Source organism: Macaca fascicularis, chromosome 5 (assembly GCF_037993035.2).
Source record: "Macaca fascicularis isolate 582-1 chromosome 5, T2T-MFA8v1.1".
Classification (NCBI taxonomy): Eukaryota; Metazoa; Chordata; class Mammalia; order Primates; family Cercopithecidae; genus Macaca; species Macaca fascicularis.
The window spans coordinates 71,133,032-71,154,868 of NC_088379.1; the positions used below are offsets into that span (position 1 = coordinate 71,133,032).

General features: G+C 33.6%; 1 long non-coding RNA gene across 1 annotated transcript; it reads left to right on the forward strand.

Annotated features, from left to right (window-relative positions):
* The first annotated feature begins 16,964 nt into the window (after nucleotides 1–16,964).
* On the forward strand, nucleotides 16,965–21,550 carry LOC123573511 (uncharacterized). Its single transcript, XR_006698069.2, has 3 exons — nucleotides 16,965–17,099; nucleotides 20,153–20,263; nucleotides 21,376–21,550. It is a non-coding gene; the product is annotated as an uncharacterized lncRNA (long non-coding RNA).
* Nucleotides 21,551–21,837: the final 287 nt, after the last annotated feature.

Here is a 21,837-nt window from a genome sequence, read left to right on the forward strand (position 1 = left end):
ATGCTGAGGGATTTGTAGTAAAAAAGTGGTTGAATAATATTTGGAACCCAGTCTGAAACCCCAGATCTCTTTCTCTTGTCTGGTTGTACAATTTGCTCTAACATTCTCTACATTATCTTGTGACAAAAAATGGAAGAAAAAAGTCATTTGAAAATCCCATAAAGTGCAGAATAGAGTCCTGATGCAGAAAAAATTTAGAAGATAAAACTTGAGAGGCTTTGTTTAGTGATGGAGTCAGACAGATCTTAATAAATATCTTATTCCATCAATCAGGTGAACTGTGTGAATCTGGTGAAATTATTTGGTCTCTCTGAGCCTCAATGTTATCAAGTGTAACACAGTTATGAGAATTAGATATGAAACTGCATATAAACTCTCTAGTGTCGACTTAGGTAATAGTGAGGACTTAATAAAAGGTTAATATCACTGCTATTGCTGAAAGGTAAGTTAAAATAATAAGTGAAGAGAATATAAATATCAATATTGATTTATTTTCCAAAAGCAATTTTCAATTAAGCCAACAATAACACTTTTAGAAATGGGTTTGACTTCAATAATATTGCACTGAGACATTTTGTTATATGTGTGTGTGTGTGTGTGTGTGTATATATATGATACATATATATATATGATTTTTTGCTTAAATTAAAAACTAAGGCCCAAGAAGGGAAAAACAGAAAGAAGAGAAAGGGTGAGAGAATTAAGTAGTTTTATATCACTTTTAAAAATTGTAATTTCCCTGGGAAATTGTTACAAAAATGAAAATGCCATGAAATCAAATCACTATCAATTATTGTAAAATCTGCTAGTACATATGACATATTATATATGAATATATGACATAGTATATATGAATATTAAGTACATCATTTAAAACCTGTGTAGTATATATGGATATTAAGCATATTGTTTAAAATATTAAAATATGTAAGGAAAGAGTGATTGAATAGGCTTGGCCTTTGCAAAGTGTAGATCAAAAATAAGTATTATTGCTTTATATTAGCAAATGCAAAATAAATTTACAGGAGTGAACAGTAAAGTGCAAAACTGGCAAATTATAAAATTCAATGTTGGATAAGATAGGAAGTGACTATTATAACTCAGTGTCTTCCTCACCTGCCCCCAAAATTGATCTCAAAATTTAACATTCTGATAAATACTTTTGCCGTTATCTCACAGTAGTTAATTATGCCTGTTGCATGTGGTCGTACCATCACTTTTCCACAGTTAACACTTCCTGGGGCTTGTCAGTGTCTGCAGGCAACACCAGTATCATCTGTTGGTTCTTTTTTCACCCTAAGACAATGAATCAAGGGCGAAAGCAAAGCTACTGTTGATAATTGGCAAGATATATTCAGGACTCGTAAACCTGCTTTCTGAATTAAAACATCCGTCAGTGTCTCAACCACCCCGTCCATCTGTCTCCTTCCTTTAAAATAAAAATGAAAAAAAATGAGTATGTGAGAGGCAAGAACTTTTTCAATCTTTGATATTTAGAAATGTACTGATGAAATTCAAAGAATGATTTTTTTCGTTTCTTTTCTCATGTTTTCATTATCATTGAAATAGTTGTAAATGAATCAGTATTGCGATCCTGAAATTTTCACTCCATATAACTTTACTATTTAATAGTATGCATTTTATATAGAAGACATAATAAAGGAATCATAAAAATGTTTTTTTTTCTATGTGTGCAAATCATGATGCAAATGAACATAGTTTAATATAATCCCTGAAAAAATACTGGATAAATTCATAACTATGCTCTATCATAGTAATAACCACATGTACAGCCCCATGCACACACAAACACACACCAACATTCTCCATGAAAACAAAGAAAAAAGTATCAAAAGTGTCTCGAGGCAGAAAATTTCTTTTCATAGAATGAATAGATTTGAGTAAAACTGTTATTCAAATAAATTTATTATCATTTATATTACTGTGTTTACTGAGAAGGTAAAATAAATTTCAGTACTTTCACCTAATTTTAATGCATCTTCCTTTTATTGAAGTCTACCAAGCACAAAGTATCATTATAAATTTCATAACCTGTGATCCTCACAACAAACTGGCAGTAGGCCAGGTATGGATATTCTTCCTCCTCCACAGATAATGAATTTGGGCTTTAGACAGTCACATGGTCAGTAAGTAGCAGTGCTAAAATGATAATCCAACACTTCTGATTCCCATATCGCTGTTCATTTTGCTTTATCAAATTCAGCTAAGCTACAATGACCTTTGAAAATGCTTGTTTAGTCAAAATATAATATTTAAAAGAATAAGAAAAATTAACATGCCAAGGCAACCCTGTCAGGCACTGAATGGGAGACCTGTATCCAAGAACGGACAGAATAAAATTAAGTCTCCAATGAAACTCAAAGGCTAATAATAAATAAATTATATTTTAAAAATAATTACAACACAACATATTTAAGAAAATAAAACTACATGGGTCATATCTGATAGAGGCAGGAAAGAAAGAGTGATAACATCAGGACTTAGATCATGAAAAGCCTCAATACTAATTCAAAGATTTAATTTTTTTCTTATATATCATATAATACAAATGAAGATGTGTATGCTGAATAGTAACATAAGACTTGCTTACATAATGTATAATCAATTAAAAATTATATATACATAATGTCTTCCAGAACATTTTTTGAGAAAATGATGGATGATGTTACCATTCCCTAAACAGGTATTATGATAAACTGAAAGTCTCATGGGAAGAGGTGGCAAAAAGATGTTTCATGAAATCTGGCCACTCTGAGGACATAGGGACAATGAATCTCAAAACTGTAATAAAAGATAAATCAGAGAGAGAAGGAATCACTGACAGATTGGTTTTAATAGAAGGAGCTACAAATTTTAAAAAATTGAATAACCAGTTTCTAAATTTTTTTAGAAAAATAAGGGGAGGGGGAGGGGGGAGGGATTGCATTGGGAGTTATACCTGATGTAAATGACGAGTTGTTGGGTGCTGACGAGTTGATGGGTGCAGCACAGCAACATGGCACAAGTGTACATATGTAACAAACCTGCACGTTATGCACATGTACCCTAGAACTTAAAGTATAATAATAATTAAAAAAAAGAAAAATAAATTGAAAACAAAGGAAAGAAACTTATTAAATAATTACAGCCAGAGATCTCAAGTGCTAAAGCTACTTTTAAGTTTTAAGTTAACCATATTTTCATCTAGGTATATAACTTTCTGTTTTTTATTATACTTTATGTTCTGGGATACATGTGCAGAACCTGCAGGTTGGTTACATAGGTATACACATGCCATGGTGGTTTGTTGCACCCATCAACCGAACATCCACATTACGTGTTTCTCCTAATGCTATCCTTTCCCTACCCTCCCCACCCACCCCCGACATGCTCCAGTGTGTAATGTTCTCATTGTTCAACTCCCACTTATGAGTGAGAACATGTGGTATTTGGTTTTCTGTTCCTGTGTTAGTTTTCTGAGAATGATGGTTTCCAGCTTCATCCATGTCCCTGCAAAAGACGTAAACTCATCCTTTTTCATGGCTGCATAGCATTCCATGGTGTATATGTACCACCTTTTCTTTATCCAGTCTATCATTGATGGGCATTTGGGTTGGTTCCAAGTCTTTGTTATTGTGAATAGTGCCGCAACAAACATACGTGTGCATGTGTCTTTGTAGTAGAATGATTTATGATCTTTTAGGTATATACTCAGTAATGGGATTGCTGGGTCAAATGGTATTTCTGGTTCTAGAGCCTTGAGGAATTGCCACACTGTCTTTCACAATGGTTTAAATAAATTTATACTCCCACCAACAGTGTAAAAGTATTCCTATTTCTTCCACATCTTCTCCAGCATCTGTTGTTTCCTGAATTTTTAATGATTGCCACTCTAATAGGTGTGAGATGGTATCCCATTGTGGTTTTGATTTGAATTTCTCTAATTTGACCTGCAATGATGACCTTTTTTTTTCATGTTTGTTGGCTGAATAAATGTCTTCTTTTGAGAAGTATCTGTTCATATCCTTCGCCCACTTTTTGATGGGGTTGTTTTTTTCTTGTAAATTTTTTTTATGTTTCTTGTAGCTTCTGGATATTAGCCCTTTGTCAGATGGATAGATTGCAAAATATTTCTTCCATTCTGTAGGTTGCCTGTTCACTCTAATGATAGTTTATTTTGCTGTGCAAAAACTCTTTAGTTTAATTAGATCCCATTTGTCAATTTTGGCTTTTGTTGCCATTGCTTTTCGTGTTTTAGTCATGAAATCTTTGCCCATGCCTATATCCTGAATGGTATTGTTTAGATTTTCTTCTAGAGTTTTTACGGTTTTAGTTCTTACGTTTAAGTCTTTAATCCATCTTAAGTTAATTTTTTTATAAGATGTAAGGAAGGGGTCCGGTTTCAGTTTAGAAATTTTTCCCCATTTCTTGTTTTTGTCAGGTTTGTCAAAGATCTGATGGTTGTAGATGTGTCGCATTACTTCTGAGGACTCTGTTCTGTTCCATTTGGTCTACAGGTCTGTTTTGGTACCAGTCTATGCTGTTTTGGTTACTGTAGCCTTGTAGTATACTTTGAAGTCAGGTAGCACGATGCCTCCAGCTTTGTTCTTTTTTCTTAGAATTGTCTTGGCTATGTGGGCTCTTTTTTGGTTCCATATGAAATTTAAAGTAGTTTTTTCTAAGTCTGCAAAGAAAGTCAGTGTTAGCTTGATGGGGATAGGACTGAATCTATAAATTACTTTGGGTGGTATGGCCATTTTCATCTTCCTATCCAGGAGCATGGAATGTTTTTCCATTTGTTTGTGTCCTTTCTTATTTCTTTTAGCAGTGGTTTCTAGTTCTTCTTGAAGAGGTCCTTCATACCCCTTGTAAATTGTATTTTTAGGTATTTTATTCTCTTTGTAGCAACTGTGAATGGAAGTTCACTCATGATTTGGATCTCTGCGTGTATATTATTGGTGTATAGGAATGCTTCTGATTTTTGCACATTTATTTTGTATCGTGAGACTTTGCTGAAATTACTTATCGGTTTAAGGAGATTTTGGGCTGAGACCATGGGGTTTTCTAAATATACAATATGTAATCTGCAAACAGAGACAATTTGACTTCCTGTCTTCTTATTTGAATGCCATTTATTTCTTTCTCTTGCCCGATTACCTTGGCCAAAACTTCCAATTCTATGTTGAATAGGAGTGGCGAGAGAGGGCATCTTGTGCCAGCTTTCAAAGGGAATGCTTCTAGCTTTTGCCCACTCAGTATGATATTGGCCGTGGTTTGTCACAAATAGCTCTTACTATTTTGAGATACATTCAATCGATACCTAGTTTATTGAGAGTTTTTAGTATGAAGGGCTGTTGAATTTTATTGAAGGTCTCTTCTGTATCTATTGAGATAATCATGTGGTTTTTATCATTGGTTCTGTTTATGTGATGGATTATGTTTATTGATTTGCTTATGTTGGACCAGCCTTGTATCTCAGGGATGAAGCCAACTTGATCATGGTGGATAAATTTTTGATGTCCTGCTGGATTCAGTTTGCCAGTATTTTATTGAGGATTTTGACATTGATGTTCATCAGGGATATTAGTCTGAATGTAACAAAAAATCTATTATTTAAAACATCAAATACAGTATAATAAAGAGAAATCAGTGCTTCAGGGTCCTTTTTATGATGATATATTTGTTAAAAGTGATATAACTTGACACTTAGAAAATATGAATTGATAGTCTACTGCTTCTTTTAATAAAATTATAATTAGTAAGGATTAATGGGTGCAAATTAGGGAAAAAAATGAACGTTTTTTCTTTACCATACAAAAGGATTTAAATTTGCAACATTTGTTACTTAGAGAATAGTATGGCAAAGTAATCATCTATCATTGTCACTGTCTAAGAAACCCTGTAAAAAATTGAAAACGTTTCAGTCTTTGGATCCATCGTGAAACAATTTAAAACAAATCAAATTTCCTTTTCATTCCCCCTACTCCAGAACCCTCAAAGATCCAATTTATCTTAAATGAATCTGTGTTTAACTATATGTGTAAAAATTCCTTAAAATTGAAATTTTTTATTGCCTAGACAAATAATATACAAAATATTAGTTAGCATTTCATAGGGCAAAATGGAATTATCTCAAAGATAGAAATATGATTGCATTCTTAGAGTTTCACCGGTTAAAATCAATTTTAATTCACATATACCACTAGCTGTCCATTGTAGTACAAAATAGCTATTTCCCAGATTAAGTTAAAATACAAAGAGAAAATAGAATCAAAGTATAATCATGTAAAACACAATATTATATAGTGCATAAAGAATAAGTTAAGAGAAGCAAAGTAGCTATCTAGGTACACACATTAAAAGTATCTACAATCCTGTGTGTTATAAAGATGATTGATTAATTGTACAAATTGGGAAATACCTTGTTATTTCTATAAATATAGCCAATTGGAAAAGAGACATGATAATTGACTTCAAATCTATTGCCAAAATGACTAATGTGATTAAAGGCATTAAGAATGTTCCCTATCTAAGTTAAAAGAGACCTAAATATAGGGTTTTGTGTTAAAGTTATGGTATATTTTAATTCATACAGATAAAGAGAAAATAAAGAAGAAGGGCTTTGTGTCTATACAGGATGACTGGAAAAAAAATTTCATTGAATAGTTTCTCATTAATGAATTTTAAAACTACCGAAAACTATAAATTGTCCTGGCAAAATCTCAGCACCAAGAGTCAGAACAACAAGCTATATTAATTGAATTTGAATAACAACAAGTTTGCATAATAAAACGATTGCAAAAATTTTAAAAACACTCAACACACACTTGGAGTTGTTGAAATGTTAGTCATACCACTTACTAGTTTTGACTCATTGAACTATCTTTCATTTGTCCAAAACTAATTTCTCATCTATTAAACAGGAATAGTAATACCCACCTTCAAGTGTAGTTATTAGATTAGAAATAACAAAGGTATTGTATCAAGCCACTTGCTTAATACTTAATAAACTCTCAAAAGCAAACCTCAAATAAAAGATTTACATGAGAATCTTGCTCTATATACTCAATATATTTTCTTCACATAGTTTACAAATATCAAGTTGTGTAATGCCATGTATCCTTTTTGATTCATATGACCAACTCCATCACATCCTAAAAGCCTTTGCTCAAACTTACCTTAGCAATGCCTACCTGAATTCTAAAATTTATTGACCATTCTTATCCTTAGCATTCATCATCCCTCTTAACTTGGTCTATTTTTTTTTTTCATGGCACTTATCTCCTTTTAACATGCAATATATTTTCCTATGTATTATATTTCTTATTTCTCTTTATAATTTATTTCTAGACTCTATGTCCCAAGTAATCAAATTTATTTTGCTGTTTTGTTTTATTCACTGATATATTCCAAACAGTTTAAAAAGTGCTTGATACATCTATGCATTCAAAATGTTTGCTCTCGAATGAATATAATCTTTGCTTTTAAACTTAAGAATTTAAATAAGTGATCTGCTGTGAATATTACCCAGAATAGGTGTAAAAAAAGGAAGAAAATTGACATTATTTAAACATTTACAAACAAGCAAACCCCAGAACAATAAAATGTCCCACACACACAAAAAAGTACTAATCTAATCTGGAATAGTTACTTATCCCCCAGTAGCATTAACAACAGCCACTTATACAACATCACTAAGTATTTCCAAGTGTTTTCCTTAACTCACTGAATTGCTTTTTGAAACTTATTTGTCTCTACTTATGTATATTTGGGGATACTGTTTAACATGTCAATCTCTTATACATAAGGTTGTTCAGAATACTTTTTTGTTAAATAAAATATTAGAAATATTTTCATGAGAAGAACTGCCTATTTGAGAGCAAAAGATATAAAGTCCGAGGAGGTTTTAGATATTCAAACTCAGAAATTCATATTCATCAAACTTTCTAACTAATCTAAGAGATGTAAGACTGGTACTCTCCTTGGATTCCACAGAATTTATTTTGTTTCTTTTCAACGTAGTGCTGTATTTCAGATATGTATGCCCTTAATTTTAAAAGAGTCCTCACTGGGATGTGTCTTGCATTTACATAATGTACAGAAAGAGGAAACATTTAAAATTGTTAAAGACATGCATATTTAGGATTTTTCATGAAATATTGCATTCAGGGCATCTATACCCCTCTTTATCCCTGACTCTTCCAAACTGACTTAATGTATTTTTTTGGCCTGGAGGTAATATTAGCCTCAGCTAAGCCATGGACACATTTCTTAGAAAAACAAATTTTTCATAGAAATCCCAGAACAGGCAGATTCTGAGTCTCTTTGTTCTCAGGAATCTGACAGAATTCAAGTTCAAAGAAATGAGAATATAAGGCACAGTTTGTTTTTACTGAGAATAACGTAGGAGTTGATCTATGTCTAGCTTATACATAACTATGAACAATGAAATCTGAAATAACCATTCAGACATCTCACTTTCTTAAGTTCAGTTAAACACACCAAACAAGTTTATTTTACAAAAAATAAAGTAAGTGACTAGTATACACAAATCACTGCCACTGTTCCCAGAGAATAACAAGCTGAATAAGGAACAAACCTAGTTCTTAAGAGTCTATTATTTTTTATAAAGCAAAGAAAAAAATAGGTTTATAGGGGATTAATAAGAGGGACTGTTTAATTCTGACTGTAGAGATAAGTAGAGACATTATAGAGAAGGTTGCACTTAAGCACAGACGAATCTTTGTGATTTTGATGGATGAGGTAAATGATTTTAGCTAAAATAAATAACATGGGAAAGGCATATGTGGTGAGGTAAATGTTGGCGTCCCCTTAAAATTTATATATTGGAACCTAATACCTAACGTGATAATATTACAAAGCGTGACCTTTGGGAAGGATTAAGTCCCACCTTCATTAATGAGATTAGTGCTCTTATAAAAGAAGCTGAGAGAACTCCCCTTCCTCTTCTTCCTCAAATGGCACAATTAGAATGTGCCATTTTAATGCAAAGAAGAAGCCATGAGCATACATAGAATCTGTTGGTGACTTGATCTTATACCTCTCTCCTCCAGAATTATGAGCAGGAAATTTATGTTGTTTATAAATTATCCAGTCTAAGATATTTTTTACAGCATTCTGAGCAAAATATAATAGGTATAAACATGAACTTGCTCAGATTATTAGAGAATTGCATAGATACCTACTGTGAGTGTCACAAGGAGATCTATGGACAAGAAAAAGTTGATGAATGAGACCTGAGTGAATTGGTTGAAGCCGTATATTTTTAGAAACTTAAATGACAAATTTAAGAAATTGGATTTTATAGTATGTTTACTATGAAAGTTTTGAAAGTATTTGGATAGTGTCCTTAATTACAAAAACAGGTTGGTCAGGCACGGTTCACACCTGTAATCCCAACACTTTAGGAGGCCAAGGCAGGTAGATCACAAGGTCAGGAGATTGACACCATCCTGACTAATATGGTGTAACCCCATCTCTACTAAAAATACAAAAAAAAAAAAAAAAAGAAAAAGAAAAAGAAAAAATAGCCGGGTGTGGTGGCCGGCGCCTGTAGTCCCAGCTACTCTAAAGGCTGAGGCAGGAGAATCACTTGAACCTGGGAGGCAGAGGTTTCAGTGAGATCACGCCACTGTACTCCAGCTTGGGCAGCAGAGCAAGACTCCATCTAAAAAAAAAAAAAAAAAAAAAAAAAAAGAAAGAAAGAAAGAAAGAAAGAAAGAAAGAAAGAAAGAAAGAAAGAAAGAAAGAAAGGAAGGAAGGAAGGAAGGAAGGAAGGAAGGAAGGAAGGAAGGAAGGAAGGAAGGAAGGAAGGAAGGAAGGAAGGAAAGTTTAATGATTAAGGACTTGAATATCAACAAAATTTTAAGTAAATGACATCATTACATTGGAGTAATAATGATAGCACTAATGTCACATTTTTGCATCACTTATATTCTTACTTATAATTTAGTCATTAAATAATAGCCCTTGCATGATATTCTTTTGGTACATAAACTTGTTACTGACATCACTCTAAAGATACTGCATCACTCATTTCAGGAAACTACAGATATAATTTGGTTAAAAATTCATACAAGGCAATATCAACTCATTAACCGAGTGCTAAAATGCAGTAAAGTGCCAAAGTTAGGCTAGGTAAAACATTATGTGATTAGATTGTAAAGGCGAGGTTTTTCAACTGGAAGTGGAGTGATTCTTAATAACAGATTATATATTTCCAGTATTAAGTCAGAGAATCTAACTACAATTTATAAAAGCAAACAAAGGCTGGGTGCAGTGACTCATGCCTGTAATCCCAGCACTTTGGGAGGCCAAGGTGGGCAGATCACTTGAGGTCAGGAGTTCGAGACCAGATTGACCAACATGGTGAAACTCCATCTCTACCAAAAATACAAAAATTAGTTGGGCATGGTGGCCCATGCCTATATTCCCAGTTACTTGGGAGGTTGAGGCAGGAGAATTGCTTGAATCCAGGAAGCGGAGGTGGCAGTGAGCCAAGATTGTGCCACTGCACTCCAGCCTGGGCGACACAGCAAGACTCTATCTCAAAAAACAACAACAACAACAACAAAAAGCAAACAAACAAAAAGCGTGTTTAGTACATAGAATAAAAATATATGAAATTCTTAGGAACAAATCTAGGAAAACATGATCTCTGTAAGTCATGGTTCCCCAGCCCCCAGCCACAGACCAGTACTGGTCCGTGGCCTGTTAGGAACCCAGGCCACAGATGGGTACTGGTTCCTGACCTGTTAGGAACCAGGCCACACAGCAGGAGGTGAGCGGTGGGTGAAGGAGCAAAGTTTCATCTGCATTTATAGCCTGTATTACTCCTCACAGCTTGCATTACTGCCTGGGCTCTGCCACCTGTCAGATCAGCGGCGGCATGAGATTCTCATAGGAGCACGAACCCTGTTGTGAACTGCACATGCAAAGAATCTAGGTTACATGCCCCATATGAGGATCTAATGCCTGATGATCTGTCACTGTCTCTCATCATCCCCAGAGAGGACCATCTAGTTGCAAGAAAATAAGCGCAAGTCTCCCACTGATTCTACATTATGAAGAATTGTATAATTATTTCATTATATATTGTAATGGAATAACAATAGAAATAAAGTGCAGAATAAATGTAACGTGCTTGAATTATCTCGAAAACCAACCCCCCTACACCTGGTCTGTGGAAAAATTGTCTTCCATGAAACCAATCCCTCATGCCAAAAAGGTAGGGCTGCCATTCTAAGGAAAACTGGAAAACTTTGTTTGGATAAATTAAAGAAACTCTTGAGAACCTGAAAAAGATACAAATAATCATGAAGAGAAAACAAAATTTATAATTAGGTCTCAATAGTGTAAAAATAGCAATTATCCTGAAATTTCTCTATAGATTCAATGTAATCCCAATCCAAATAACCACTTTTGTGGAATTAAGCAAGCTTATTCTAAAATTTAAGAGTAGGTAAATTTTTAAGAAGAAAACAAGTGGATGAACTAACTCTACTAGGTTCTAGACATGCTACAAAGTTACACAATAATTAGACAATGTGATAGCTGAAATAATGGCCTCATAATATCTCTATGTTCTATGAACATGTTGTTTTATATGGTAAAATAGATTGTCAAGATTTAAGATTAAAAACCTTAAAATAGGGAGATTATTCAGATTAGGTGGGACCAATCTAATGCAAGAGGAAGGAAGAAAAGTTGCTGAGAGATGTTGGAAAAAGAAACAGGAGCAATTCAAAGCCTAAGAAAGTCTCAACTTAACATTGCTGATTAAGATGGAGCAGAGGAATGCAGGGAGCCTCTGGAACTGAGAACAGCCCTCAGTGCTATAACAACAAGAAACAAATACACCAACAATGTAAACAAGACAATTGATTCTCTTCTAGACACCCCAGTAGGGAAGGTAGCCTGCCAACACATTTATTTTAGCCCAGTGAGACTGGTATCAGACTTCTGATCTACAGAAATATACGATAATACATTTTTGGCGTTTTCAACAACTGGGTGTGTGGTTGTCTGTAACAGCAACAGTAAGAAACTGATGCAAACACTTGGTGTTGGAGAAAACCAGATAGAATAGGAAACAAAACAGAAAGTTCAGAAATAGGTCTATATATAAGCATATATAAATGCTTCATATATGTAAGAGATAGTTTTGAAAAGCAATGATGATATAATCATCTTTTCAGTATATGATACTAGGGTAAATCAGTGACCTTGAAAAATATTATTATTTAGATTTCTAAATATAAAAAGCCAAGTATAATAAAGATCCTAGAAGATAATATAAGAGAGTATCTTTATGATATATTTATCAAAAAAAATAGAATGTGAAAAGTCCATCTTGGCTGAATTTAAAGAAAGCAAAAAATGTGAAAAGGCAAGGTTCAGACTGAGAGAATATACTTGCAATATATATACATATATATAGTTATATAGATATATATACTTACAATATGTTTATATATAGTACATATATATAAAGAACTCCTATTAGTGTCCAAGAATTCAGACTACTCAACAGAAAATTTGCTAAAAATTATTAATATTAACAAAGAACAAATTTAATTAACAAGTAGAAAGAATAGTAGTCAACCTCATTAGTAATGAGGAAAATGTAAAGTAAAGTAAAAGCTCCTCTCCAAAATGACACACACTCACAAAAAAAGCAAATTAAACTAAAAGCTGCGCTCCAAACTGACACACACATTAAAAAGAGAAAGAAAGAAACAAAGGAGAAAAGAGAGAACGAAAGAAAGCCTGATAATACCAAGTGTTTTAGAAGATTTGGACCAAATATGTCTGTTATTTAATGCTAATGAGAAAGTGATTAAAAATCACTTTGAGAAACAGTTTATCAAATCTAATAAATGTGCAACTACACATGTGCTATGAGTCCTTAATTCTACCCCCAGGCGTTAACCAGCAGAAACATGATGCTTAAACCAGAATTCATATACAAAAATGTGGACAGCAGCATAGTTCTTATGAGCCTCAAGCTAGAAACATTGTAAATATTCATAAAATTAGAAAAGATAAATATAAGATGTGTTTTACAGAGCAATGAAAATGAACAAATTACACCTACATATAACTGCATCATAGCAGGGATGGGAAGCATCTTAAAAATCAAATTTTGAGTTAAAGAAATTTGCATCAAACAACATAGAGTTTAATTCCCACTGATAAACATTTTAAAACTAGAAAAAAATTAATACTGCTTAGACATACATACTTATTTGATATAACTATACAGCAGTGAGGTGATTACATTAAGAGTCAAGATGATGGTTGCTCTAGGGGTGGAAAGAGAGTTTGATTTGAAAGGCAATCAATGGGGAGAAATGGCAAAATTCTCCTGTGTTTACATAGGTATTTTTTCTACAATGTAGCACTTATATCTCATGTATTTTTTTCTTTGTGTGTGTGTATGTGTATGTGTGTGTGTCTGTGTTAGACGTGTGTGTGTATATATATAATTTTGAAACAAATAAAGTTAAATTATGTTCATTCTCTACAGATAGTCTGCAGTGCCTTTAGGTTTCTCTTGAGTCAAGCTAGAAGTACCCACAGGCATGAGCAAGGATTTACCTTATGTGGCCAGAATTACCTTGCTGATCACATCTCCTACTGACTTTACTTTGCACATTCTACTCTTCATATAATGACCTTCTTGCGGTTTGTTGAACACATAATTCCATTTTGGGGCTTTCTGCTTGTTCATTTCTCTTCCCCAAACATCATTTCCAAAGTTATTTATCACCCTGATCTCTATTGCTAAAGTTTCATACTTCACTTCCCTTGCCTTATATTTCTCCACACTTTATAACCATTTGGCCCACTACACATTTTACTTATATATGTAGTAATTTGTTTGTTTGTTTTCATCATTTATGTAAAAATGGAAGCTACATATGAAGAGGTGATTCCTATTAAATCAGCAACTGAAAAATTGAGTTAATATTTATAATACATATCTTTTTCATGACTTCAGGAACAAATTTGATGATCAGTAGGCATTTATATTTGGGTGCTTACAACATCTGTGTGGTGATATTTTTTATAGAAATGTTTTTACAAGAGATTATAATAGTTTCTGTTATTTATTAGAAAAGTCAATTTAATCATTAGGATCCCGAATGCAGACTTGCCCTAAAAAAAATCGAATCTTTATTGTGAATAAAATGCTGATCTTTTTGGAAACATATTTACTATGGCGTGATTGTGTTACTCCACCACAGCAATTCAGCATCTCAGGATTTACCAGAGTAAGGATGTCCATAGACTGCACTTCGTTCACAGAAGCCTATACTTGAACACAGAGTGAATGCTATACTTGCAAAGAATAATTGTTAGTAATTTTGTGAAGAAGGAAACTTGGCATATTTCGCTAGCAGAAGGAAACTAACTTTGACAGCTTGACATATTTTAATTGACTCACTATTTCAAGTACCAAAGTGAGCAAAAGAAAATACAAGAATAAGAGGAAATAGGCCGTGCCAGGTGGCTCACGCCTGTAATCCCAGCACTTTGGGAGGCCAAGGTGGGCGGATCACGAGGTCAGGAGATTGAGACCATCCTGGCTAACACGGTGAAACCCCTTCTCTACTAAAAAATCCAAAAAAATTAGCCGGGCATGGTGGTGGGCGCCTGTAGTCCCTGCTACTTGGGAAGCTGAGGCAGGAGAATGGTGTGAACCCAGGAGGCGGAGCTTGCAGTGAGCCGAGATCGCACCACTGCACTCCAGCCTGGGCGATAGAGTGAGACTCCATCTCAAAAAAAAAAAAAAAAAAAAAGAGAGAGAGAATAAGAGGAAATTGCAAATAAGGGGCAAAACTAATCAAAGAAATATTGAAAATAATGAAACGATGTATAGGGATCTACAGAAGTATAAATTAAATTATATAAGAGCACTGGGAGATACAAGAATGTAAAGTAGAATAATTAAAGAGGAATGGAATAATTAAAAGGAATGGAATAAATTGTGAACTGGAAAATGTGAATATCAAAAATACTAATTCATTCGTTCAAAAGTATGTGAGTCTTAAAAGTAGGCCTGGCAGGAAAATAATCAGTATCTGTGATTTTTCTCCTTTAGAGGTAACACTGAAAAACAACAACTATAGAAACAATTTAAAATTCCTTAATAGAAACGTTATAGAGAAAAATCTAAAATCTAGGATTTTGGAAAAAGTGATATAAAAGTCAAATGGGCAAAATTTAGCAGCAGAGAGAAGCAGTGAAAAACTGCCCATTTTAAAGTGCTATCTAGGTTAATATCAGTGAGTTGGGTGAGGTCTAGTAGAAGATAAGGGAAGCAAACTTGCTACTTAGAATGTGAATATATAGATAGTTGTTACTGGAAGTGTTGATATAAAAGTAAGAAAGGTCAAAATAAATTATACATACACACACACATATTCACACAAACACACACACATACCCACATGCACACAGAGTTACCATATTTTTTACCTAATGAATTTTGAACTTTAAATGATGGCAAAATCCAAGAGGTAATGATTAAAAGAGTACAATATTATAACAGCCTAAAATAGCAGAAAACATTGTTTTCACTAAATGAAAAAGATCAATAAAAGTAAATAAAGTTTAAAAATGTTGTACAAAACCTACTACTAAGCCATGTTTGCAAAATTACTTCTTGGGAGCCATTACACTCTTTATACACATGTACTATTAGTAATGTAATGGAACAGGGTACCTTAAGGAAAGTAATTTTTTTAAAAGCCCAACTTAATTTTTTTTTTAAATTGAAAATCGTTAACTTTCAGTGCCACTACAGGTTATAAAAGAGCAATGATAAATCAATGTAAGCCAGACATGAAAGAAAACATTTATTGATTTAGCCTATGATTTACTTTCAAAGTTCCATTATACCTTTTATCCTATTATTTTGAAAAACAGCTAATAATATAGTTTTTCCATGTTCACCTTACTGAAACATGTATTTTATAATAAATATTAATAAAATATCCTTTTAAAATATGGTACATTGCTGTGCATTATTATTGAATTCAAACAAACCAATCATTTTTGTGTCTTAAGATTATATAAGGCATTGTAACAGGTGCTATGGAATATAAAACTTCTGCCTCTAGAAATTTGACACAGTAGTATGGAAGAAACACAAACACGCATGTGCTTTTTAAATTTATAATTCATTGAGTGCTTGTAAGTTTTATTAAACTTCTTGTGTACATTCTCTCAGGCAAATACAAACATCCCTAAAATGGTAAAGTCATAAGTGCCTGAAAGTCATATCCCAAAAAAGGACACTGAAAGTTCAGAAGAGGAAGGTATTTTTATTGGCAGGAGTTTATTCCAAAAACGTGTCTCAAGATAACTTGTTTTAAAGTTTAAAAAGAGGTAGGACTTGGACACACAGAGCAAAATATAGTATTCTATTTACATGCAATACTTTCAGCCAAAGGTACACAGAAATGGTCAAACAGGATTGAAAGAAGAAGTTCAGTTGGAATGTAGCAAATGTGGAGAATGGAAAATAGTAGGAGAAAAAATAAAGTCAGACTGTTTAAAGCTTAGCATACTCAATAAAAATAGGTAAGGTCACGGAATTAAATTTTTCAGTTTTTGTCATCATTGTTTTTGTTGCTGTGATTTTGCAACCCATTACTTGATATAGAAAGTCTTATCATTTATATTCTTATTACTGAAAATCAGATGAAAATGTAGTCAATTTTTTTGCATTAACAGCAAAGATAAACATGTCATACTGACTATAACTGTTATTTACTGATACGGTTTGGCTCTGTGTCCCCACCCAAATCTCATTTTGTATTCCCATAATTTGCATGTGTTGTGGGAGGGACCTGGTGGAAGATAATTGAATCATGGGGACAGTGCTGTTCTTGTGATTGTGAACAAGTCTCACAAGATCTGATGGTTTTATAAAGAGCAGTTCCCCTGAACAAAATCTCTCTCTTTGCCTATAGCCATCCATGTAAGACATGACTTGCTCCTCTTTGCCTGCTGCCATAATTGCGAGGCCTCCCCAGCCATGTGGTTGGGGTCCATGTGGACCTTTAATGGTAAGTCCATTAAACCTCTTTCTTTTGTAAATTTCACAGTCTCAGGTATGTCTTTATCAGCAACATGAAAATGGACTAATACAGTGGGCACTTCTGTCAATAGCTGAAAATGTGGAAGTGACTTTGGAACTGGGTAACAGGCAGGGGTTAGAACAATTTGGAGGTCTCAGAAGAAAACGGGAAAATGTAACAAAGTTGGGAATGTCTTAGTGACTTGTTGCATGGCTTTGCCCAAAATGCTGACAGCACTATGGACAACAAAGTTCAGGCTGTGGTTGCCTCAAATAGAAATGAGAAACTTGTTGGGAACTGTAGCAGAGGTAATTCTTGTTGTTTTAGCAAAGAGATTGGTGGCATTTTGCCCCTGACCTAGAGATTTGTGGAACTTCGAACTTGAGAGAGATGATTTAGTATATCTGGCAGAAAAAATTTCTAAGCAGCAAAGCATTTAAGAGGCAATGTAGGTGCTATTAAAAGCATTCAGTTTTATAAGGGAAGCAGAGCATAAAACTTCAAAAAATTTGCAGCCCAAAATGTGATAGAAAATAAAATCCCATTTTCTGAGGAGAAATTCATGCTTGCTGCAGAAATTTTCAACAGTAATGAGAAGCTGAATGTTAATTCCCAAGACAATGGGGAAAATGTCTCCAGGGCATGTCCGAGGTCTTCACAGCAGCACCTCCCATCAAAGGCCCAGAGGCCTAGAAAGAGAACATGGTTTTGTGGGCCAGGTCCAGTGTCCCCATGCTGTGTGCAGCCTGTGTACTTGGTGACCTGTGTTCCAGCTGCTCCATCTGTGGCTGAAAGGGGCCAACATAGAGCTCAGGTTGTGGCTTCAGATGGTACAAGCTCCAAGCCTTGGCAGCATCCATGTGGTGTTGATCCTGAGGGTGCACAGAAGTCAAGAATTGATTTTTGGGAGCCTCCATCTAGATTTCAGAGGATGTATGGAAACGCCTGTTTGCCCAGGCAGAAGTTTGCTGCAGGAGTAGAGCCCTCATTGAGAACCTCTGCTAAGGCAGTGCGGAAGGGAAATGTTGGGTTGAAGCCCCCACTCAGAATTAAAAAGAAGAGTTTAACATAATTGTTAAAAAATAAGTAAATAAAATAAGATGTAACTGGGCTAAATTCTATAAATAAAATTTTAATAATAAATATGTTTTACAATATTTTTACTTAAAAGTTTTTAAATATCTTTGGTAACTATAGTCTTAGAGCATTACTAAGCTAAATTAAATGGCAGGTATTTTTTAAATATCAAGATCATTTCTAAATAATATATAATGTTAAAACATAACTCAGTATAGATTTAAGCATATATAATTTGAATGCTTATTTCAAATAAAATGAAAGGCATTTGAATTTGTTAGTAAATACATCCTGTTCCACATTTTAAAACTTACTATGGATAAAGACTATGTTTTTTGAAATTATAAAATACATATTCATAAAATGATTGGCACACAATTAAAATTCCTTAAATCCTAGGTTTTCACTAAAATTTGTGTTCCTAATAGTTAAAATTACAATTAGCATATGTAATTAAAGCTACTAAAATATAAGAAAAACAAACTATATTTTTGGTGAGGAAAACTGTAAAGATAGTTTTTGTTGTTGTTGAGAGAAAATAATTTTGGCTAGTGTAGTGGCTATTTAAAGCTTATTTCAGACTGAATATTTGGTAAAAGAATGATCCAAATAAATCGTTACGGAATGCTGAGAAAAGAAAAGAGATTACAAGAAAATCTTGTGTTTTCAATCTGACGAAAATTAAATTGAATTTATTGACAGGTTTTAAAATTGAGTCTTGATGTCAAAAGTACACTTAATATAAAACTAGAATTTGCTTTTCTCCTTTAACAAAATTTTCATATAGTATTAGTATGAAATAGTAAAACATTTTTGTTCATGTTTTAAGTAAACTGCAAAAATAAAAAGAGCAATAGATTGAAATCGATTCTGGGTGCCTCATACTGTCTTTATTAGGTCTTTTGATAATTTGGAAAACTGAGTCTAGTCTCTATCAAAGAGTAAAGGTTTTTGCTTTATAAAACGTTTAAAATTATCATTTGGCTAAATAAAAAACTATTATTTTACAGGGACCTGTGATTCTATTTTGAGCAAGCATCTTTTACCTTTGACATATTTGACAGGCTTCCCAAAATTTAACTCCAAAATTTAAATTGTCCTTTTCACCTCAATCTAACGTTGGGATGTTCCACAGAGTCCCTAAAACATTTTTAAAAAGAGATAACAACCGGTTTATGTGGTATGTTAAATCATTTGCGAAGCATTGTCAAAGAAGAAATAATATTTAGCCTTTTTAAAATATTATTTGTATAAATCTGTTGTTAGTATGTGTTCCAAAATTGTCTGAGATTTCTAAAAATCTGACAGGTTAAAATTTTTGTAAATCACATAAAATAACCAAACTCTCTGTCAGTTGCATCTTTAACCATGGCCATATTAAGTCTTATTGTCCACAATTAATTATTTTGTTCTGATGACTTACTTTCTGAAAGCTCTTTGAAAATCTTAAATTTTTGTGTTTTCAATGAGATTCATGAAAAAGACTACAAGTCCTCTTAAATACAAGTTTCCAACAACTTTGAGATTATACCATTAAGCTAGGCAAAAGAAAAAAAACTTACAGAATTTTTTTTTAAAGTGGATTCATAAAATTTCTAAGCTATCACCAAGCAGAATTAATTACATGCAATGAACTGTTTGCATGATTATTTATAACTTTTTAAAGAAATATTGTTGGTTATTGAAAATGTTTTGTTTTCCAGAAGTAACATTTTTTTTCCACTTAAGCTACTATAGGTTTACAGCAATTTGGTAAAGTATACTTTTGTGAGCAGAATTGAAAGATTTACCTTCCTGTCTACCTAATCCTTACAGAATTCAGAAACATTATTCTAATATTATCATATTATAGTCTTTTACATAAGTTCAATGAGAAACCATTCTCTTTTGTAATAGACACAATTGAAAACACTGATTATTTTACCAAGACTTTAAGTGGAATATCATATTTTTGATATGATCAGGCTACTCTGAATGATTGAAGTTGACTTTTGTGGATCCAATAAAAAGACTCTTGGAAGAACTGGCCTACGACCTTGTCTACATGGTTCTTTTTCAGAGTTCCTGAGCTTGTGGTAAGTAAAATATGTCACTTCTGACAGGTCCAGGAAACTTGAGGTATTTTGAAAACACGTAGAAGAAAAATTCCCTTAATTTGTATAGTTCGAGTACACAGTATGAGAGTGAATCAATTGTTTTTCTTGGCTCTCTAGCCTCCAGAGCCTTTTTAAAAAGTTTAGTACAAAATTCCTTAAGAAAATATTCTGGCCAGGTGTGGTGGCTCATGCCTGTAATCCCAGTACTTTGGGAGGCCAAGGTGGGGGGATTACCTGAGGTCAGGAGTTTGAGACCAGCCTGGTCAACATGGTGAAACCCCATCCCTCTTAAAAACATAAAAAATTAGCTGGATGTAGTGGCAGGTGCTTGTAGTCCCAGCTACTAGGGAGTCTAAGGCAGGAGAATCACTTGAACCCAGGAGGTGGAGGCTGCAGGGAGCCAAGATCATGCCACTGCACTCCAGCCTGGGTGACAGAGTGAAACTCCATCTCAAAAAAATATATATTTCAACAAAGTCAACTTCAAAAGAATCTTTATAATAAATCACTAGTCTTACTGCACTTTATGCAAATAACAAGGCCAAGTATAATAAAACTAAAACTTATTTTGCAAACAAATTGGTCTTACTATGATTTATCTTTGATAGAAAAGGGAAACTGGAGAAAAAAAAATTATGTTTCAGAAGCAAGGTTAGAGTTCACCTGTTATTAGACTCTACCCCATCCAGTGTTTTTGAGTTTTAGTTATTTCCCTATCATTTAGACTGAACTCTGACTTATTTTCTGGCTACAAGTATCTAAACTCATGCTTCTAAATTTTTCTCTCATTTTTTTTACTTAAACTCAAGAAATTTTAACTACCTCGTTTCCTGAGGCCTTGAAAGCTATCACTCATGTATAAACAAGCTTGTGACATACAAACCATAGACCCAGGAAATCTGTCAGATTGCCACTGTCTGCCATGCTCCGACTGAAGATGTTTCAATTCCAACCCAGCAATTTTTGCCACTGAATTCCCTACAGATTCTAGAAAAGCTAGTTCACAGGCTACCCCAGGCATTAACATTTGGTTTTCTTCTCTCTCTTTCCATAGAAATGACTCATATTAATGATGTGTTTTCCACCATTAGATACAGAGGCCTAGCTTTAAGAACCCATCTGCAATGCCAGCTTCTAAAGTAAGATGCACCTGTTTAATTGGACTGACCTCTTCCCAAAAAGGTGACATTGGTTTGATTGGGTGTGGAAAAAAAATGCTTAGATATGTTCTTTTCCAGGTATTATCTTCCGAATCCATGTTTTTTTCTTCATTTTCAGATCTCTTGTCATTTGATTACTAATTCAGTTTATCTCTCCATAGCTACCAATCCTACTTTAGTATGTGAAATTTGCTAAAAATAAAGTTTCAAATGAGGGACTGAAGAAAATCAGAATATTTCACTCTGAAATATGGTTGAACTGAAAAAAAAAAAATTTTCCAGGTTTCCAGGTTCCCCTTTTGTCTCAACCCTTTGTCTCTCCCAAAGCATAGGATGATGCTGTTGAGGAATGCAACCACACCTGAACAGGCTTCTTTACAAGATAATGCCTAT